Consider the following 23796-nt stretch of genomic DNA (forward strand, 5'->3'; position numbering starts at 1 on the left):
AAAGAATTTTTTTTTTAAAAAAAACACATTTCTTTACCGAGTGCCGACGCATGGCACTCGGCAAAGGGATCGTCACTGTGACCTGGCCATCACGGCGGCTTTTCTTTGCTGAGTGCCGTCGTGGCACTCGGGAAATCCTTTGCCGAGTGCCCGATATGCGGCACTCGGCAAAGAAGCCTTTGCCGTGAGGGGATATGTCGACAGCTCTTTGCCGAGTGCAGCACTCGACAAAGGCTTTGTCGAGTGCAAAGCCTTCCTTGTCCAATGCAATTGCACTCGGCAAAGCACGCGTCTGCTGCAGTGCTATGTGGCCTGTACTAATTAGTTATGTTCTTCCCAAGTGATTAACGCAATGTTAACAACCAGCCACCACCAAGAGACACCGCCGCCGCCATGCTGCTGTCTACGTCCCTCGCCTTCTTCCTTTCCGGCGAGTTCAGGTCCCTCACAAGTGAGTACGCTGGAGGAGGTGCACTACTTAAAAAAAAAGATTTTTTTAGAGGCGGAAGGTTTTTTATTAATATTTTCTTCTCTGGGCGGATGCTTAGAATAAACCAGCAGAGGTTGGTCGGCTGTCTTCATGTGCGCCGTATCTGTCCAAATCCGGCCGTCAGATGACTAAACATGGTCTATAGTTTATTCAAAGTCAGCACACCTCTGCTTAGTGCTGTAGTGCACATTTCAATGGAGGTGCCATCCCGTCAGATCACTATAAATACATGCTGCATAGATGTGGAGTAGCATCTCATCCATCCCATTTGCACTCTAAATCCATCGGCGATCACTCTAATTCCGATCTGTAATACATTATACATATACAAGTCAAGAGATTCAGAGGAAGAAGATGGTGGCTGCGTGCATGAGCATGGCAGAGCGGTGGAACCTCGCCGGCGCCACGGCGCTCGTCACCGGCGGCAGCAAGGGCATTGGGTACACATTACGTGCTCTGATGATCTCACATGCGATGTACTACTTAGTTTGTACGAGTCACTTAAATTATGGACGTGTGTCTGTGATCGGTGGCAGGTTCGCGATCGTGGAGGAGCTCGCCGGGTTCGGCGCCAGGGTGCACACGTGCTCACGCAATGCGGCGGAGCTGGAGGAGTGCCACCGGCGGTGGGAGGAGAAGGGGCTGCAGGTCACCGTCTCCGTCTGCGACGTGTCCGTGCGCGCCGACCGCGAGGACCTCATGGCCACCGTGGGCGCCACCTTCGGCGGTAAGCTCGACATCCTCGTGAACAACGCGGGGCAGTCGATGTTCAAGCACACGCTGGAGTGCACCGGCGAGGACTACGCGCGGATCATGGTTCATGGCGACCAACCTGGAGTCGTGCTTCCACCTCAACCAGCTCGCGCACCCACTCCTGCGTGCCAGCGGCGGTGGCGGCAGCGTCGTGCACATCTCCTCCATGTTGGGGTTTAGTCCCACATCGTGTAGCGATGGTGGGGGAGCACAACATATAAGGCGGAAGAAGCCCCCACCTATTAGACTAGTCTTTTGGGTTGAGAAGGCCCAAGGCTTTATATGTTGTAGCTCTGGTGGACCTGGGACCTGTAGGAGCGCAGGCTCGTAACGAGCCGGGCCGGCTGTAAGCCAGCTCCAAGATCGTGAACTCGGTGGTCACCACCGGTTCCAACAATTGATATCAGAGCCGGTACCCATGGTCAGAAAAGCTAAACCCGATAAAAAATCTCGAGCGTCACATATGGCGGGGGCACCCCGATGTGTGACTTAGGGGGGAGATTGTTGGGGTTTAGTCCCACATCGTGTAGCGATGGTAGAGGAGCACAACATATAAGGCGGAAGAAGCCCCCACTTATTAGACTAGTCTTTTGGATTGAGAAGGCCCTAGGCTTTATATGTTGTAGCTCCGGTGGACATGGGACCTGTGGGAGCGCAGGCTCGTGGTAACGAGCCGGGCCGGCTGTAAGCCAGCTCCAAGATCGAGAACTCGGTGGTCACCACCGGTTCCAACAATTGGTATCAGAGCCGGTACCCATGGTCAGAAAAGCTAAACCCAATAAAAAATCTCGAGCGTCACATATATGGCGGGGGCACCCCGATGTGTGACTAAGGGGGAGCCCGTGGTTAGAAAAGCTAAACCCGATAAAAAATCTCGAGCGTCACATATGGCGGGGGCACCCCGATGTGTGACTAAGGGGGAGATTGTTGGGGTTTAGTCCCACATCGTGTAGCGATGGTGGGGGAGCACAACATATAAGGTGGAAGAAGTCCCCACCTATCAGGCTAGTCTTTTGGGTTGAGAAGGCCCAAGGCTTTATATGTTGTAGCTCCAGTGGACCTGGGACCTGTGGGAGCGCAGGCTCGTAACGAGCCGGGCCGGCTGTAAGCCAGCTCTAAGATCGTGAACTCGGTGGTCACCACCGGTTCCAACAATTGGTATCAGAGCCGGTACCCGAGATCAGAAAAAGCTAAACCCGATAAAAAATCTCGAGCGTCACATATGGCGGGGGCATCTCGATGTGTGACTAAGGGGGAGATTATTGGGGTTTAGTCCCACATCGTGTAGTGATGGTGGGGGAGCATAACATATAAGGCGGAAGAAGCCCCCACCTATTAGACTAGTCTTTTGGGTTGAGAAGGCCTAAGGTTTTATATGTTGTAGCTCCGGTGGATATGGGACCTGTGGGAGCGCAGACTCGTGGTAACGAGCCGGGCCGACTGTAAGCCAGCTCCAAGATCGAGAACTCGGTGGTCACCACCGGTTCCAACACTCCATCGCTGGCTTCATCGGGCTCCCGGCACTCGCCGTCTACTCCATGTCCAAAGGCGCCATGAACCAGCTCACATGCAGCCTCGCCGCCGAGTGGGCTGGCGACGGCATCCGCGTCAACTGCCTCGCGCCGGGTGGGTAAGCTTAACCTCTGTCATCAGCAGTGATGTAAGCTTAACCTCTGTCAGCTGCTACCTACGCATATTAATCTTTTACATTATATATGACCTCATGGGACGATTGATTTATTTTTGCAGAAGACGATAGACCCGGAGCTGGTGAAGAAGGAGATGGCGCGGCTGCCCATGGGGAGTAAAAGTGAACCTTTAGTCCCGATTGGTAGCTCCAACCGGGACTAAAGATCCCCTGCAGCAAAAGCCTGCCGCAGTAGCCATTGGGCAGGGACCTTTAGTCCTGATTGGAGCTACAAACCGGGACTAAAGGTCTGTCTACTCCCGGACGTGAAAAATACCAGGACTAAAGCTAAATTTCAAGGTGGAATCAAAGGTCGTTTCTCTACTAGTTTCTCTACTAGTGACTCTGGGCTTGTTTTTGTTACAGAATAAAAGATTGTGTATATGCATATCCATATACGCTAGTATCCCCGTCTCTAGTAAGCCATCTGTATCAGATTAATTAGTATCAGTTTTTTTGACTTGAGATCTACCCTAATCATGTTCTTGGGAGTTAACTATAACAGCCACTCTAGTTGTTAGCAGCCTCACAGGGGCAACACACCACTTAGATATACCCATATATGTAGGTCAATTTCTTGATGTGCAACGATGAATACACCCAAAGATAGTGACGGTCGCGCAAATCCCCCTGCCATCACTACTGGAAACCGGATCTTTGCCGAGTGTCAAAAATCGAACACTCGGCAAAGACGTTCTTTGCCGAGTGCCGCACTCGGCAAAGAATTGCACTCGGCAAAGAGTTCTTTGCCGAGTGCCGGGCACTCAGCAAAAAAGGCTCTCGGCAAAGCACTTCTTTGCCGAGTACCAGGCTCTCGGCAAAAGCGCGGCACTCGGCATAGGCTGCCCCGCGTAACAGTGTTCAACCACGTCTTGCTTTGCCGAGTGCCTGCTGTTAGGCACTCAGCAAAGATTTTTTTTCTTAAATTTTCTTTGCCGGGTGTCTCAGATCTGGTACTCGGCAAAGAATTTTTTTTAAAATACTTTGCCGAGTGAGTGCCCCAGATCTGACACTCGGCAAAGATTTTTTTTTTGAAAATACTTTGTCGAGTGCCTTATTCTTGGCACTCGGCAAAGACCCCTTTGCCGAGTGCCATGCTCTGACACTCGGCAAAGTTTTTTTTTGCCACCAAATTTTTTGTGCAGCCCTTTTAAAGTACTAGGAACTCCTAGTTAAAATTTGGGGATTTTATGTGGCTTTTTTATATATTTAGTTACTTTATTTCGTTTACTTGAATTTTTTTGAAAAATATAAATTTGAACTGCACATGGTACGAATAATGGAATTTAATGATTCAAAAAATGATAGTCATGTTACTGAGTGTAGTGTGAGGCCCTATCCAGGAACGGACCCGAAATTTCGGACATCTTGTTCACGAAACATGACCGCAAACCTGCGTATGAGTGTTGTTAAATTCTATAAAAAGCAAACGAAGTCCGAAAATCATGAAACTTGTTGAGATGTCGTGATATCGTATGTGGAGGCTATGATAAAAATTTGAGAAAGTTTGGTGCACGTTGTCACGTACGATGCTTACAAACCAGGACATCTCCACATGTGATATATTAGAGTGATCCTCTTACATAGTTCCTTTTTTATATTTGTACTATATTAGAGTGTTCCTTGTTTATATTTCTATTATACTAGAGTCTTCTTGCCGACATACTATTCAACACACTATATATGCATGGATTTAATGCTCAGATAACAAAAAATTATACATGAGATTCATTATTTGCGATACCTTGACACTGAACAATCAATGGCTGGCTTAGGTCAATGGCACATTTGATTTTTGTAATTTTTTGTCATCTAGCTCAAATGGCCAGATGGAACTTTATTTTGAGTATCTGAAATAGAGAAACAGAAAAGATATTGACGGCACACCGAGATTGCTCTATCCAACGTAGTTGCTGGTCATGTATAGTATAGCACAGACAACACATTCATTGGATTTTAGGGCGAATGTCGTTCTCATGCAAAACAGTTTGTTAAACATATACACTAATAGAAGATATAAAACTAGTAGAAATCGTCTCACAAATTTAAACATCTGATGCATGCATTCTGTCCTTAGATGGATGGTAGTATTTGTGCAACTGTAGACTGATGCATTCATGTATTAGCTACATATTGCACGACATTGACATTAGCATATCCACCACTAACTTAATAAAGTCAATAGTACATTATTTTTTTTCAATGGTCAGATGCAACTCTAAATAAAAGAAAATGGAGATATGACCTGGCCTCAGTGATTAGTATCATGCAGGATATAGTCACAAATATGTATATTATGTATGGCATGTGAACCCGTACAAATGATTTGTTGCATAGTCAGAAATATCTTAGACTTTTTGCTCAAATATCAGAGCTAGCTACTTGCATTTATTTGTGTGCACAAAATTTTATTGCATATGACTACGCCAATTTCCTGTCTAGCCTGATAATTTTTTTTATTGCATGTGTGTGTTTATTGCGTGTTTTTGTATTATTTATATTCAGGTCCTTGACATCATTAGCAACTCAACTCACAGAAAGATTAATTAAGTCAACTCGTCGCGTATGTTTCCCGTCACAGAATAGTGCTAATTTCTTCTGGAATGGTTGGAGGCTATGCATAGCCCTCGTGAATAAAATATAATACGGCCAGTCAAATTTCTGTGCACGTCGTCTTTATTTCAGACAATGCATCCTACGGTTGTAGAAAAGTAAGCAGAGTTATATATGGCAGAACTAGATCAATATACCCCCTTTGATCTATGGCGGACGCGCAAAACCTAGCCGCCATGGAGGCTGCGAGACAGGTGGGCGGGCGAGCGAGAGAGAATGCCGATAGGGAAAGAAACGTATGGGTCAGGAGTAGTTTTTTCTTTTGCCCAGGGATTGGCAGGGTTGGGGCCGAGAAAGCATGGATTTAATTTGGTCCGCGATGGATCCAAATGGTCTCCGGGCTTGTGGAGGGAACACAACTCCCGCGGGCTTTTCTTCACCCGTGGTAAGGCCGGGATAGCTGTGGGCAAAGCAATATCCACTACGTGAAAAATGGTTTGTAGCAACGGGACCAAATTTTTTTAAGGGCGGCTGGTGATAGAGCCGCCCCTACAGTGGCGTGTTCGGGATCCACGAGACCAGCCGCCCCTACAAATGGAACAGTAGGGGCGGCTGGTGATACGAGCCGCCCCTACAAATAGGTAGGATTTGTAGGGGCGGCTCACTCACCAGCCGCCTCCGATGTTGCTATTTGTAGGGGCGGCTGGTGATTGAGCTACCCGTACAACTAGAACAGTAGGGGCGGTTGGTGATACGAGTCACCCCTACAAATGCGTGGACCCAAAAAAATTATCAAATCCGATGAATCGAAGAGGTCAGGTCCGTACTTTATCCAAGCCCCGTCCTCTCTCCTGCCCCGTCCTCTTTCCTCTCTCCTCTTCCTCTCCCTCCCCGCCGTCATCGCCACCTCTCTTCCTCTCCTCTCCCTCCGCCGTCGTTGCCTCTTCCTCTCCCTCCGCTATGGTTCCATCTTGCTTCCATTCCCCCACCACACCGGTGACTGGTCCACCCCCGTTGGAGAGTTGTTGCTAACACCACATAGATCTACGTGCAGCTGGCCGCTCCAGGGCCTAGGCACAGGGAGGCCCGGCGAATCCATCCGGCGACCGCATGAGCGCACGGAGGCGGTGACCGAAAGTTAGAGCGCACCGCCCCTCCTTCGCCCCTCGGTGAGTCGGCAGCCATGGGCGGGGACGCATCGCATCCCCTTGTCGGGGCCGGTCGGAGTTCGCCGGATCTGGTGGACCTGTCCACCACGGAGGTGCACGCTAGGGAGGGGGACACCTCGAGGGCGCCGTATCCGACACGGCCTCCGCGTTCGGTTTCATCTCCTTCTCCGACCCGCTCACGGTCGACGACGGCGCCGGTGGGGGTGGCCGCGCCGGGGGCGCCTCGTGCTTTCCCGTCGACCAGGAGATCAACTCCAGGATCTACCTCTGGCGTGGCCAGCCCTGGAACCTCGAGGTTGACGCCGTCGTCAATTCCACTAACGAGGTCTCGATTCCTGTCCCCTCTCCTCGCATCAGTGCTGGGAATTGGTTTCAAATTTTTTGGGTGCTATAAGCTCATGTCTTTGCTCCGGGGTTTCGTGCAGAGCTTGGACGAGGCGCACAGTAGTCCTGGGCTGCATGCTGCTGCTGGGTCAGGGCTCGCCGAGGAGTGTGCCACCTTGGTACTGTTTGTGACAGAGCTTGTGGCAAATTGAAGGGGCAAGTTTGTTCAACTGTTTTCTGGTCGACCATTTTTTTGCAGGGAGGTTGCCGAACTGGGATGGCCAAGATGACCAATGCCTACGATCTGCCTGCAAGGTAAGCTGGGCCTATGTTATTTGTATTTTCACTTGTTGGGTCATGTAGAAAATGTATATATGTGTTTGAAGATCTTTAAACACCGTGGACACCTATGCTACAACATTGATGTGTTATGTGGTTCCACAATGACAACTGTGTCCCTTCACAGTAAATAAGTTGCTTGGTTCAAAGTTCCCAGCTTCATGTTTCTTGCAAATTTCGAGCAGTGAGGGCAACACAAGAGTTTCTGCTTATAGAGTCAGAATACGGGTTGTTTTGCCTACGTTATTTTCGGAATCTTCTAATATAGCACTGGTGTGACGGTTGTTTCTGATTAAGCAAAGCATACCCCCTGTGCCTGTGTTTCACAAACACCGCATATCCATACCCTGATTCACTTTATATAACAAGCGGTGTTGTTGAACCCATATAACTTGTTACTTCAAGCAAGCTTCCAGTGGCCAGTAATTGAAGCTTTAGTGAAAGTCTAACTTTGCTGCAGCTAGCTATTGAACACTCACAAATTTACTCATATCCAACATGTTGTTCTGTGGTTGTCTGTAATCTCAGTTATGCTAAGATGCATGTATTACTTCATTATGCAGGAAGGTCATCCATACTGTGGGCCCCAAATATGCTGTTCTGCTTGGAACTGCTCATTGATAATGGTCTTGAAAGGTACATGTAGGATCATATTGCTTAAATCTAATTGCTAATTTTAGTTTAACAAATGATGTTTGAGTTGTCCTGTTTCACATAGTGAACTTTATAGATTTATGGATATTATTAGTAATTTTTTTCGTTGCTTATTTTATTAGCATCGCAATGGGTTGTATATACACAGAAGCTAAAAACTACCCTCGTGAACCAGCTTCTCATGTGGCAATAAGTAAGTTCTTCTTATCTTTGTTTACTTTCTCTTTACTTGTGCTATAGAATATTTCTTATCATCCAATGCATGAATGAAAATATTTTATCTGTAAATATTGATGTTAGCTGTGGTACTAACCTTAAGAAAAAGTAACTCTCAACACCCCTCCCACTTCTCGCAACCATGTACAGGACAAATCAGTGATTGGCAGAAAATGGAAATTATGGATGAATTGTTCTTTCTGCAGTCATGCTTTTAGTCCATGAATATTATAGGTAAATCGTTGTTTCATTCTTTGTGGATTTATTTATACTCTGTAGGAACTGTTAGACGTTTTCTGGAGAAGCAAAAAGGCAAAATAACTGGTGTTGTTTTTTGTACTCCATGTATGGATTGGCTCTGCCTGAATATCTGTAACTTGAGCCATTCCCTTTTTAAAATTATAGCTTTATTCTATTGCAATTTTCACAAAAAACAAGAATAAGATTCGGTAAACGAAGTTCTCTAGTTGGTGGTTCTGGTTGCATTTCTCATGTTCTGTCATTTTTCAGGCCGCCGATATACTGGCCAAGGAAGGTATCAGTGCCGAGGCAATTTGTTTTTTGCATTTCTTCTACACTACAGTCTTGTGCTACCAGATCTCTTTTCCCGTGGAGTCCATTGTTGTTGTCTTATTCTTTAGTAATTCTCTATTCAGGTAATCAATCTTTGCTCGATCAGACCACTGGATAGAGCTGCTATTAATGCATCCGTGAAGAAAACCAATAGATTGGTAATTGTAGAAGAAGGCTTCCCTCAACATGGGATTGGTGCTGAAATATGGTCAGTCTCCCTCCCTCCCTCCTTCCCAATGCATCTGTGCCTACCATTCTCTTGATATTTTCTTGTTGTTGTGATGGCTTCCCTGATCTCTCCTGATAAATGTTATTGTTTTATCCTTTTCCTGTGGCAGTGCACGAGCATCTTCTGCGTACCAGCGATGACTTTGTCTGGCAAGTTGATGCAATGTCGCATGGGCGTTTTACGATTGATGTTGAGTTTCTGGACCTGAGGATAGCCAATAACAAGGCAAGTATGCAGCCTCGTCTTGTTTTTCTCAATTCACATCTCTTGCTAAACGCTTCCATGACCTAGGAGATTCCTGCAACATTTTGTTGGCTCCTTCCTGTGTGCAGAAACTTGAATGACTGGACATATTTGTCATCATGAGCCCTTGTATTGGTAGGCATATATGAATCAAAGTATGAACTATAACTACCAGAAGCTCAAGTCAGTTAGCTTCAAAACAGATACTAGACTTCAAATTTACATGCTATGTGCAGTCTCATAGTTTAAATGAATAGCAAGCACAATAATTTGCACCGTGTATTGTCATAGAATATTTGTTATAATCTGGTATAAATAAATATGTATTGTCATTGAGTTTCAGTACAATCGCAGAAGAAGATAAGTTATGATGGAGTTGTGCATGAAAAATATATGTTATAATCGAATTTGAATTGTAAATTTAATTTTTTTGGCGGAAAATGATTTGTAGGGGCAGTTGGTACTGTAGCCGCCCCTACAAATCAATTTGTAGGGGCGGCTAGTCTTCCCAGACCGCCTCTATAAATCGATTTGTAGGGGGGGGGGGGGGCTACAGTACCAACCGCCCCTACAAATCGATTTGTAGGGGCGGTCCGAGAACCGCCCCTAAAAATCATCGATTTGTAGCCACCCTTTCATAGGGGCGGCTGGCAAAACAGCCCCTACAGATGTTTACCAGCCGCCCCTGGAAATGGTTTTCTACGTAGTGATCGAAAGGAGCCCTTAGGAGAGATGGGATACCATGGGCAGAGGGAAGTCAGGTGGCAGCCGATCGCCCTATGGGGTGTTGGCTTAGGATTTAAATTCCTTTATATACACTGCGCCATGTGGGGTTGATTTTTAGGAGCAAAAAACCAATTTTTGTTGGTAGTTCATATCAGAAACCGGCAATGAAAAGGTTCATGTACAAACCTACAGTGAAAATTACAAACCGACCGTGATACATTAACACCAGCGGTTTCAATAGAACGACGGTGGCAGATCCCTGAACTCTGAGAAGTACCTCCCCCGAGCTCCCCAACGGGCGATTCGGGGGCCGACCTGCCGGCGCCGCTAGCCCCCCCCCCCCTCTCGGCCTACCCAGCGGCCACCGTCGCCGACCTCTAGCGTGCGGTGGCGGTAGCCCCCCAAAAGGGTACCCATCGCAGCCCCTCCCCTTTCTCCTCACCACCCCTCTTCTACACCTTCAGCTCCAGAGTCTTGGCCAATGGTGGGAGTGGATTTGGGCCTCTTAGGGCCAGATTCGGTGTTCGCTCCTGAGGCCGCCTTGCATCATGGGCTCCACGGCAGTGGCTGGTGGCAGCAAGTGCCCAGGCAGCCGTGGCCGGATCTGGTGGGACGCTACCTACTTGAGGTCCCTATGGCAGAATGGCCTGAAATAGCACGCTTTCGGAGGCGCTCGTCTTCCACTAGACACTAAGCACCCCGAAAGCTGGCTACATCGGTCGGTTCCATCAAGCACACCCCAAGGGAGAACTCAAACCATCCACATTTTTCCTCCAGAATCCAATAATGAAAACGAGTTCACAATACTTAGTCCATTTCATACAACAAGAGTTCTCAGAAATACATTATTACAATACCAAGTTCAGAGTGCGGAATTTAACAGCGAAATTAAATTAAACATCTAACGATAAGATACAAGGATCCGTCTGTGCCCACCAGAAGAATCCTCCACACAACAGCCATTACTCAAGTTGCACCTGCAACAGGGGTAAATAAACCCTAAGTACACAATGTACTCGCAAGACTTACCCGACTAGTGTGAATACTTTCTCGACTCCAAAGGATATGATAGGCTGTATGGTTTGCTGGGTTTCCTTTTTATGAAAAAACATTACTAGTAGTGAATCCTTATGTATGTGTTTTAATAGCAGTTATGATTAGATCATTAGCTAACCATTCTATGTAAGCACCTATTCTACTTTTAAGCAAGAGTTGAGCAATCAGATCCATTTCACCATCTTTTATCTTCTAGTTCTTACTATGGTGCTAGATCGTAGATAAGTCATATCGTATTACACGATGATTCACCAACCAATGTAGCCTAGCTAGGTGCCTCGAAACACATGCCCTGCTTGTACCCTAGGCAAAAGCAGGACCAGCCGACCACTCTCCTATCAAGGGGTCCAGGTCCCCATCCAAACTTGGACTCTAAGCCCCCACACCTGAGTCCTAGACTCAGTGTGGTACTTAGACCTCCACCATCTCTGCCTCTAATCAGTCAGTCCAGAAAGAGCTAGAACCGATGACAAGAGAGCAACGAGCCTTCCCGCTCCCATAAGTAAGTATGTGCTCAGGATAATAAGTCTGTGACCTGACTAGAATCCAATGCAATGGTCGGTCCTTAATTGACATGGACAGGGAAAATAGTGTGACCAAGCTATGCCCTGTTGGCCGCGGGACACAACCTGTTACACCCACCAATACCTGTATCATATCCCTGCCCGATCTCTATTTCCTTTCAACATTTTATCATGAGAGTAATAATAATAATCACCTATTTGAGTAACGGCAGGTTACTCACATTACCGATAGCCTAAGCATAGCAGCTACTCGACCTATGCTAGTAGGACTCATAGGTGGGTTTATCTATGTATGTAGTTTCAACAATAAGCCTGTAATGTAAATGCACACCACATATATATCCAGTTATTATTCAAAATAAGGGTTATGCATCGGGGCTTGCCTTGGGCAGGCGTGGTGTCAGCTCAGTCAGTTAGTGGTGGCTCTGGGACCTCCACCTACACAAGGATTTCCTCCTCATATTCCTCGATCACCTCCTCAAACTCATGATTTCCGATGGTCACGATCTTCGCCAACTCATTCTCTACATGCATGCGATGATGATGCAACACTTAGCATTTTAGCAATAGCAACTCTTAAAACAAGAATACACATGGTAAACTACTAAGCTAGCTCTAATGACTAAGATACTAAGCTAACTATCATCTTCATCAAGTAAAGTATTGGGTTCAACTAACAAACACCTAGCTTTACAAATGAAGGATATATCTCTATTTCTACTAATGATTTAATGTATATTTGAAACAAAGAGCATTTAACTACCCTTATGTTAAGTCTATTCTAAAGCTACAAAAATTAAACTAAGCACATAATAATACCATGAAGCTACTGTAAAAATTTTCAAAGCTAAAGCTATCACCATTTTGCCACAAAAATTCCTACAATATTTAACCTAATAATATTAAGCACTCTCAAATGATTTAATAGCTCCTGGTATCAATAAGTATATATATGAACTAAATACACTAATAGATAGAGCACAATTTTAGGAACTTGACAAAGTTGGTTTCACAATTTTTGGATACCTACATGATTTATATTAATTACCAAAGTTCAGCTCAGAATTAAAATAAAAAGCTATTTCCATTCTCCACGAAAAGGATAAACTGATTTCGACCCAATGCGGCCCACACATGATGTAGCGTGCGCACGCGCGAACGCATGGCGGCCCACGGTGCAGCCCACGCAGCACCGGCTCACGCACGCGAGGCGGCCCACGGCTAGGAAGCCCGCGCGCGCTGGAACATTAGCAAAAATGCCCTCACATTATTAGAAAATAGCGCAAACACTACACGTACTATTTCTATAGACAGCGACTTTGTAACGGAACCCTCGGATCTTTCTCCCCTTTACAATGGCAAGGCCCCTGGCCTTCCCCGCGCGCTGGCGTGACGAGCGATGGCATTGGTGTTTACACCGGCCACACAGGACCCATGCTGACCTATCTACGAGACCGACACTCAACTGGGGTTCATCGCGAGACGATGGGTGGCAGTTGCATGAGCCGGGATGTCGTAGAAGGACCTCTCCATGACGACGAGCACCCTGCGGCAATGGCGACAGCGTTCTGGTGACGCAGCAACAACAAGACAGTAGGGGTAATGGGTGAGCAACGACAACTCACTAGTGACCTTACCAAGAAGCCAGCTCAGCCGGAGACACACCGAGCGAGGTTGGTCACGTGCGTGCTACGAGGTAAATGGCAGACCGCAAAGGCACGACTGCGTCAGTGGTGAAGTGGTGGAACTAGAGCTGCGACTAGCGTGCGCACGATGAAGAGGGCGCTAAGGCGAGCTAGTGTTATAGAGGAATTGGCATGGGGTGAAGTGGTGGAGGCTAGCCATGGCGCGGGCGGTGATGGGCCTTAACGGCACGGTAGCGGGCAAAGCTCCAAAATTGAAGCTCGGCGTGATGCGAGTCAAGGCTGGGTGGGGTCAGCTGGAGAGGGGATGTGAAGGTGGAGATCCGAGCACGAGGAATTGATGAGAGGTGCTCGCTCTCTGGCTTCACCGTGACGCGACGCAATGGTGGTGAAAAACAGAGGGAGAAAGAGGGATAGAGAGATGGCGCGACATGTGGGCTCAGCTCGTCCACACCTTGGCAGGATGCTAGCGGTGGGAACGGGAGGCCCACATGCTAGCGCTATGGATAATGTGTGCGCGCGTTCGACCGGCGTGCCCCACGCGCCATAGTGCCATAAATGGCATGGCAATGGCGGCTCGCCCACGTGTGCGCGGTAGACACAACATGCATAGGGCCAGCCATAGTGCAGACGTGCAGCAGACTGGCGCGGACGCGACAACGATGCAGCACGGCCACGGCGGCACCCAAGATGGTAGCGTGAGGCAGCGCAGCAGGGCGCAGGGCCAACAGCTCACTGTGGCTGGCCACGGCCAAGCCTAGGCGGCTTGACCGGCCAAGCGTGGCGGCACGGTTGACCATGTGGGATGCGGCCATATGCGCGGCGTGAGAAGGCAGCTCGGTGACCGCGCACCCGGCGCCAACTCAAGACAGTGACACGCACGAATTTTAAAGCGTTCAACATGACCAAATAATTGCTTTAGGACCTAAACCATCTTCACCATGCTCAAGATGACACATGAGACTACCAAATCGAGCTATAACACTACACCACTCCTTAACCCAATCTCTCAAAATAAATTTCTAAATATAGCAGTGTCTAACTGTTGGCAGACTTGAAAATTTCTAAGTTTTTGGAGCTGAATTTGATTTCCATTTGTGATTTCTAAGCTGGTGGAAATATTATCTAATAATATCATTTTTTGACCACAAGTATTTCATTGTCACCTATAAAGTTTGTACTTCAAACTTTATTTAAGTATCATTGTGGGGGTATCGCCCCCAAGACATGGGCCGCACCATCAGAGGTGGCCCGGCCCACAAGATCAAGGCGTGCACGGCGCTGCTCGGTGTGCACCGCAAGACATTGTATAGTACCAAATAGGATACTTTACTTGTAACCCTGCCCCTCTAGAGTATATAAGGAGAGGCAGGGGTCCTCTACTCGACATCATGTATTTAATATAATACACCAAAGACACAGGACGTAGGGTATTACGTCGATCAGACGGCCCGAACCTGTCTAAATCGCTGTCTCTACGCCTTATGTCACCATCTGGTTCCTGATTACGCGCATCCCCACCGACAAATCTACCATCGTGGGATACCCCTCGGTGGACTACCGAGCATATTCTGTCGACAGTTGGTGCGCTAGGTAGAGGTGTGCGCTTGATCCATGGCGAGCCAGATGGATCTCAAATCAACAACGCGTTCTCGTCGTCAATCTCATGGAGATCCATCCTGGTCCACGACGACGATTCATCGCTGCTACACCAGCCCCTGCGACAGCAGATCCGATCTTGGAACCACCTCTGAGGTTGTCTTCACCAACAACTCGCCATTGCTGCCCTCATCGATGACTCGCCGCCACTGCCCTCGTCGATGACTCGCTGCCGCTGCCCTCAGCGGCCTTCGCCAACGTCCCTTGCCGTCGACTCGTCGTCACTGCTCGGCGGCCTTCGCCGACATCTTTCGCCGATGTCCGTCGACTCGTCGTCACCGCTCGGCGGCCTTCGCCGACGTCCCTCGCCGTCGACTCATCGTCACCGCGCGGCGGCCTTCGCCGACATCTTTCGCCGACGTCCCTCGCTGTCGACTCATCATCACCGCTCGATGGCCTTCGCCAACATCTTTCGCTGACGTCCCTCGCCATTGATTCGTCATCACCGCTCGATGGCCTTCACCGACATCCTTCGCCGACGTCTCTCACCGTCGACTCGTTGTCACCACTCGGTGGTCCTCGCCAACATCCTTCGCCGAGGGCCCTCGCTGTTGTCTCATCATCATTACTCGGCAGCCCTCACCGACATCCCTCGTCGCCGTCGAGCTGCAAGCAAGCTGCCTGCGTCACCGACCAGATAACGCTATACGCCGCTGACCAGACACTCTGTCTAAAGCTAAGTCACGTTTTAATATTCTTCTAAATATTCTCCAATCTCCGTATATTGTCATAATATTTCTCCAAACTATTTTCTCCATGTTTGCTCTCCAAATGATTTTTTGAACCCCCGAACAGTCGCGTTGATGCTCAGACGCCTCTAGAGACGGCCCTGTCTCCGGCTCCTCCCTACACGTGCTACGGGCTCCGCGCTTTGCGTTATGGGTGATCGGCAGCGGCTCCTTGGTGATGCCTGTTTCTCCTACACGTGCACGGGCTCCGCGCTCGACGTTATGGACTATGGGCTAGCTAGGGCTGGAGACTCATCTACACACTAACTGTTCGGGCGGTTTATATTAAACATAAATATATTTTCACGCCAACTGATCGTCGAACTGCATACGTCGTTTCATCACCATTGCTGATTTTTCTTCGGAGTTTATTTATTTTTACATCATGTACTACCCATTCTACATGTTTGTATTGCAGGATCATCATCCAGGTGATCGGACCACCTGGTGCTCGGACTTCTCCACCGATCAACTGGTCGGACCGCTTGGTTCATGGACTCCGTCACCAACCAGTTGATCGGACTGTTCGCCGCTTGTGCTTCATCGCTAGCTACGCCGGTTACTCCTCGGCCCTCGGATTCTTCGTGCTCGAGGACTAAGTGGGCACACTTCACCACATGGACGTCGTTAGCTACGTCAGTGCTCAGACCTCGCCGCCTACGTCGGGCACTCCTTGGTGCTCGAACCTCGCCGCCTACGCCAAGGACTCCTTGGTGCTCGGACATCGCCGCCTACACCGGGGACTCCTCGGTGCTCGGACCTTGCTGCCTATTTCGGGGACTCCTCGCTCCTCGATGCTCGGTCATCGACAGCAACGCCGAGGACTCCTCGCTCCTCGGTGCTCGATCATCGCCAGCGACGCCGGGGACTCCTCGGTGCTCGGTCATCGACAGCGATGTCGGAGACTCCTCGCTCCTCGGTGCTCGGTCATCGCTAGCGACACCGGGGACTCCTCGCTCCTCGGTGCTCGGTCATCGCCAGCGACGCCGGGGACTCCTCGCTCCTCGGTGCTTGGTCATCGCCAGCGATGCCGGGGACTCCTCGCTCCTCGGTGCTCGGTCATCGCCAGCAACGTCGGGGACTCCTCAGTGCTTAGACATCGCCGCCTACGCCGGGGACTCCTCGCTCCTTGGTGCTCGGACATCGCCACCTACGCCGGGGACTCCTCGCTCCTCGGTGCTCGGTCATCGACAGCGACGCCGGGGACTCCTCACTCCTCGGTGTTCGGTCATCGCCAGCAACGCCGGGGACTCCCTTGCTGCTCGGATCTTGCTACGTCTCGTCGGTGTGCTATCAAGCTGCTCCATGCTGTTCGGATCAGGGTGCTGATCTTGGGCAGCACATCTGGGGTCTTGATACACGCATGTCAGACGATGTTGGCAAGCTTTCAGACTTCTTTGACCCTGCTACAAGATTCATTCTTCATCTTCCAGCAGGCTTGGGGACTAAGTGGGCACACTTCACCTTGCGGTGAATGTGCTTGTTCTCATCTCGAGGCTACGCTCGGGGACTGGCTGCCTGCTCGGCTGGTCTTCTACTTTATGACCCTGGCACCACGTGACTATGTCACCTACTGTCAGGCTTGGGGACTAACTGTGGGGGTATGGCCCCCAAGACATGGGCCGCACCATCGGAGGTGGCCCGGCCCACAAGATCAAGGCGTGCACGGCGCTGCTCGGCGTGCACCGCAAGATATTGTATAATACCAAATAGGATACTTTACTTGTAACCCTACCCCTCCAGAGTATATAAGGAGAGGCAGGGGTCCTCTACTCGACATCATGTATTTAATACAATACACCAAAGACACAGGACGTAGGGTATTACGTCGATCAGACGGCCCGAACCTGTCTAAATCGCTGTCTCTGCACCTTGTGTCACCATCTGGTTCCTGATTACGCGCATCCCCACCGACAAATCTACCATCGTGGGATACCCCTCGGTGGACTGCCGAGCATATTCTGTCGACAATCACATACATGTTCCATAGCATTTTTGCTTAATAAAAATTAGTTTTAAACCCGAAGTGATATAACATGACTATCGAATCAACTTTCGTTTCGCATTTTAGTTGATCGTTTCGAGTTAAAGAAATTGATTTACACACTTTATCACATGCATTAACACGTAAATATGATGCTGATGACATGTTTTAGTAAATGATTTACGGTGTAACACCGAGGGTGTGATAGTCCCTCCACACCGAATCTACATGTTTCAGGGGCATCGGCTACACGGGTGGCAGTTCTGCCCACGGTGGCCTGCTAAGGGACGCACAGGGGCCTACGGCGGTAGCACAGCGGCTGACCGCGGCCGGTTCGGGCCGGTCCGCGTCTGCGAGCTACGATGGCGACAGTTGGCCGGGAGGTTGCGCACGGGGTGCGGCCGCTTACTGGGGCCAGGCGTGGCAGAAATTGCCAACGACGGCTGGCTAAGGCGTGCACGCCAAGGCCTACGGTGACTGTTGGTCGGGTCGCACAACAACTGGACGCGACCGTGTTGGCCGATCCTCCCCTAGTGTCTGTGCCTCAAGCCGGCTGACTTCTCACCGGTGCTGCAGCCCTTCATCATCGACACCTTTGATGCCTGAGCGTGGGATGCCCCCCACCCCACTAGCTGTGCTCGAACTATTCATGGTGAAAACTCTACTCGTTATCTTGGTTCGGGCAGGCGGTGGTGGTGCAGCATGTACCATCTACCTTCTTGGACGCGGCATCGTAGGTTCTGTTCGTCACACTAGTCGATGGGTGTGGTATGGGACGAAAGTCCTCGTGCGCTCCTTCCAACGTTGTTGGCGTCTGTGGATGTCATCCCCTTCTTTGAGGCTTCGCTGGAGCACTTCTTCTGCTGTCCCGCTTCTCTCCCTGGAGTTGCTCGTGACTGTGTTGTGCCTACGTCTGCTTTAGCTTCCTCTTCGCTTTGGTCTATCCAGCTCTGGTGTCACCGCAGTTGTCTGGTTGTTCGCATCGGATACTTGGCCGCTTGCGCTCTCTCTATCGGATACTTTGCCATCGTTGTTGCCTGGGTGGATACTTTGTCACCGATGTCGCTTTGGTCTCCCCACTCTGGCAGATGCTTTGCTGCTGAGTGTGTGGTGGCCTTCCACTTGCGGATGCTTTGCCACCGTGTTGCTCAGGCAGATACTTCGCCGCTGTAGTCTCATCGCTTCTTGGTGGATGCTTGGCCACCGCGGCTTCATCTCCTTTGTTGGCACCTTTGCGTTTATGTATTTTTACTTTGCAGGTATAGTCGGTTAGGTTTAAGTTGTGTGGTGGAGAGCCTCTCCCTAATGTCTTTCTTTCTGTTCTGTTTGTCGTCTAGGTTCTGAACCACTTGCTCTTTGGTTTTGTAACCGACACTATGTGTTCTCTCGTAGCTGCGTTGTGTAAGCCATTCTTTCGGTGCTTCTTGTTAATGAAAAACACGTGAAGTCGCGGTCATGAAAAAAAACAATAGCATTGACAAAAAATCTGAAAAGGATCTGGCTGATGGGTCGTATGAACTTTGTTGGGCGAAAAGAATTTAAAAAAATTGCTGAGATTGAAAGCTCGTATGAGCTTTTACCTACGATGGCCAAGAGAAACAACTTTCGGTGGATTAAGGCTGAGATTGATGACATGAATATGATGTGACATATATATTTGTCAATTTTGTGGCTTTGTCTTTCTGATGTCACAAATGAATAATATCTAGATGCGCCGGCCTTTCATGTTTTTAACATTTTTATATACCCCACATGCAAATGACAATTGTGATCATCCTTGGTATATAAACACATTATTAGTTTGTGCTTAGGTCAGCAAATTAAAACAGTAGAAATTGAATTGCATTTTGTCTTCCGGTATCACAATTAGACAACATGCAGTTGTGGCCGGTCACTTGGAATAAATTAGTAGTACTGCAATACAACGGCCGGCAGGGCAGTCGTCGTCCAGTGCTCCGTATCTTCCCAAATCCGGCCGGCGGCAGCGATGACTAACGCAGGTCCTGTCATTATTTAATCACAAAGGCTAGCTAGAAGAGCACAATTTTTATTCAGGAAGTAGTATCTTTATATATAGAGAGAGGATGTGGGTTAGGTGTTTAATCTACATCTATACCAAATATTAAAGAACCAAAGTTTTATTCTTATATATCTTTTCTTAGACAGCTTTGGAGTGATATGTCTGAGGTGCTAGACAGAGATGTAGGCTCAGATTTTGTTTCTATAGGAACCATGTGGCTTAGTAACAAGAAATTTCTTGTAGCTATTTTTTTTCTGCTGCCCTGTATGGGCTTTGGAAGCTGAGAAACTGTCTATGCTTTCAGGATATGATGTCGAAAAATGGTCATTGTCTATTACAGAAGGTAACAGCTATGACTCTCTTCTTTGCCAAAGGAGATGCAAGGAGAGTTTATGGCTCAGTTGGACAGGATGAAATCTATCTCCTCAAGACCTCTCAGGATTACTGGCTGAACCAAGTAAGCAACTAGTGGGAGAGGTACCTATTTCATTCTGGGAACGCGACTGGAGGAACTTGGCACAAAGATGGAACAGGCTATGGAGGAGAAGAAGTGGGTGAATCTATCTATGTTTGTTGAGGAGTGGGGTATGTTATTCTAGTTGTCTTTGTAAGAGTTGGAGGAGCCGGCGTCCTTGTGGTTTAGGTTGGAGTTTTTACTGTTCTGGTGTTGATCACAATGCATCGAATGCTTAAACTATTGTAGTCTTCCGTAATATAAAGGCCAGGGTTTTACCCTTTGTAAGGGACCGTGACGCCTAAGAGGGGGTGGTGAATTAGACAACTTAAAACTCTAACTCTAAACTATGGCCTCTATTTCTATCCTTAGCAAAAACCTATACAAAAGATAAACTATCTAAATGTGCAACTACGGTTTTGCTAGTGTATTGCTATAACTACAACAAGAAGGAGTTATGCAACTTAGGTTCCAAACCTATCAACTAGCCTATCAGTAAGCTAGGAAAGTAAAGCACAAACCAAGATTGCAATGTAAATGCTGAAGCTAAAGAGTAAGGTAGAGATATGTAAACTCCCGTCGACGACTCTGGTATTTTTACCGAGGTATCGAGAAGCGCGCAAACTTCCCACTAGTTCTCGTTGGAGTCCCTCGCAAGGGCCAAGCTCCCTGTCGGGTAACTCCATGGATAGCCCTGGGTCTTCCCCACGCGCAAGTGGGTCTCTGGTGTGCCTTCCGGCAAGACTCTCTTGGACCGCTTCCCGCCGTCTTCACTATCAAGCTTCCGGCCGAACCGCCGCGGGCCTTGCTCCCTTCGGTACACGGTGACGGCCACACCACAAACGCGGTTGGTGTGTTCTCGCAAGACTACAAGCCCCTTTGATGTACAACAATGGTGTGCGCAAGCACCGAGTGATAAGAGGTGTGCAAACCTCACTAAACACTAGGCCTAAACTTAGAGCAAGCGCATAAACGGTGGTCTAATCAACCTAAGCACTTCACAAAGCACCTGCGCTAATCACCTAATAAATCACTAAGCACTATGCAAGTGGAGATCACTAAAATGATGTATCAACACCCTTGGTATGTTTCCTCAGCTCTCCACCTTTGTCTTGGTCTGTTGGAGGCATATTTATAGCCCCAAATAAGAGAACTAGCCGTTGGAATCAAAACCAACGTTTCTACTAGTAACCGGACGCTGTTGTCGTCCTGACCAGACGCGTCCAGTCGTGCTGACCGCTGGAGCGCGCGCATTGATCAAACTCTGGGCTGAGTCCGGTCTCACTCGATCGGACGCGTCTGGTCGCGCTGGCGTCGCTCTAGAACCTTTTTGGACATGATCGGACGCTACTTGGTGCGTCCGGTCGTCCTGCAGTCGCGTCCGGTCACGCTGAGAATGTTGTCGTTGACGATGAACAGTGAAGTCCATGCGTCCGGTCTTTGCCTTGCTCAGCGTCCGATCGCTTCTGCTGACGCCTGCTGTTGCCGAGCAACTGATCGGACGCGTCCAGTCCTCATAGGGCTTGGTTCTTCACGATCTTGCGTCTAGCTTGGTTCCCATCTTTGTGCTTGGACTTTGCTTGATGTCTTGGGTCTTCTCTTGTGCTTCTAGGGTCTTGCTTATGGTGTTAATCGTGGGATCATCGTGTCACCTTCGTCCAAGTCACGTCTTGCACCCTATTGAACTACAAAAACAATTACTTACAAATTCATTAGTCCAATTTGATTGTGTTGGTCATCAAACACCAAAATCTAAAGTAAATGGGTCTAGGGTCCATTTTTTTTACAATCTCCCCTTTTTGGTGAAGAAAAAACTATTTCATTATCTGGATGCACCGGTGGCAGTGCTGAATTAGTAAGCGATCCTAATAACATACTCCCTCCGTTCCTTAATATAAGCCATATAGATTTCTAAAGAAAATTCCAAAATATAGGTACGTATTAGCTCCCCAAGCCGATTAGATTGGAAACCTTCCCACCGTATATAGCACATGCCCCAGCCAATCCTTTAGATTTAGTAAGCAATCTGATTTGGAGAGAGAAGATGGCCTGATTTTCCTTTTTTCCTCGGTCTCACATCCTTCTCCAAGCCGTGCATTAATATTGGTGCTAAAAACTATATGGCTAATATTAAGAACGGAGGGAGTATTATTTTCTAATCACACATACCACTTTCTAATGTTTCTCCCTTTAATGTTGCTCGGTGTCCGAAGAAGACATATCGGTGGGACGCATATCCCATTCAAGGTTGTCGAAATAGAGGGGAAGTAACTATCATAGCCGGCGGGAAACAATGAATGCGGGTTTTATGTAATGTGGGCAATGCTTCGCTACATCGGCGAGAAATCGGAAGAAGTCGATAAGTTGGTGTGTATAATCCTCATTTCATTTATGTCTGTTAATAATTCAATAAAATGATTTACTGTTCCTCTTTGGATATCATCTTTTTTGAACGACAGCGCAAGAAATATAACCACGAAAGGCTGTTAGACATGGAGATTATCGCACTACAATCGGAGCTGACAAAATTCATCTTAGCCGAGGTATTGGAAAAAGATGAAGTATTTTCCATTACACAATCCATGAAGTACAAGGACCAGTATGGCCTAGAGCAGCTCGCCAGATTATTGTAAGAAGTCCAAGAAGCATTGCACAATCTGTGAAGTCCGAGAACATTTCTTTTGTATTTTGAGGGATCGAGATCTGGATAAGAATATTTGAATTGTAACCATAACATTTGTAATGTTTAATATTGATGGACATGTCGTTTACGTAGCGTATATAAAGCAAAACCCGATTTCACGAAAAAATATAAATTAAAATAAATTATAAAACAATAAAATGCGAATGGGTCCTCACTGCCGGTTAACAAGAAATCGATAGTGTTGTTGTAACCATCACTGTCGATTAGCAACAAACCGACATTGTTATCGTAACTATCACTGCCGGTTAGCAACAAACCGACAGTGTTGGCTTGCTCAACACTGCCGGCTTGAGCCATGAACTGACAATGATGGTTACGACAACACTACCGGTTTGAGCCATGAACCGACAGTGTATGCTTGCTCAACACTGCTGGTTTGAGCCAAGAACCGACACTCTTGATGCAACCTTCATTGTCAGTTGGGACTACAAACCGGCAGTGTTATTTAACTGGACACTGCCGGGTGAAGCCAGGAACCGACACTGTTGCCTGTAGATCAGTGTCGGTTTTTAAGAACCGACAGTGATATCAACCCCCCATCACTATCAATATGTCACTGTCGGTTCAAAATCCGGCAGTGAAAGAAGTTTTTGAACCAACAGTGATGTTCATATCTAGGGTAGTGCCAGGGATGGTCATGACTGACATGATTATTAAAAACGTACGTACGTGAGATGGACAGCATGGACCACTCATTTCATTGTTTCTCTTTCTTTCTTTTTTCATTGTTACTATTTTGTTTACCATGAGATAGAGGTCGATCAGTTACACAATCTCAATGCTCTTCGCCGTAGTGATCTGTCTTTGAGTTATTGGCAGGTAGCAAACTCGGAGGCCATCGAGCACGAACCTCAGCGTATTCCACTGCGTCGCGTCGGGGAGCCGGCGGAGGTGGCGTCGGTGGTGTCGTTCCTGTGTATGCCGGCGGCGTCCTACGTCACCGGCCAGGTCATCTACGTCGACGGTGGCCGAACCATAAGCACTTGACTCCACTCACCACCATATATGCATTCCCGTGGTGTAGGGGAATATACGTACGTGTTCTACGTGTAATCGGAATAAATCCAT

The 23796-nt window shown here is 48.1% G+C and overlaps 2 pseudogenes; both read left to right on the forward strand.

Moving 5' to 3' along the window:
* Positions 1-844: 844 nt before the first annotated feature.
* Positions 845-23715, forward strand: LOC136539004 (noroxomaritidine/norcraugsodine reductase-like; annotated as a pseudogene).
* LOC136513421 (uncharacterized) lies at positions 5863-9331 on the forward strand (annotated as a pseudogene).
* Positions 23716-23796: the final 81 nt, after the last annotated feature.

This window comes from Miscanthus floridulus, chromosome 2 (assembly GCF_019320115.1).
Source record: "Miscanthus floridulus cultivar M001 chromosome 2, ASM1932011v1, whole genome shotgun sequence".
Lineage (NCBI taxonomy): Eukaryota > Viridiplantae > Streptophyta > Magnoliopsida > Poales > Poaceae > Miscanthus > Miscanthus floridulus.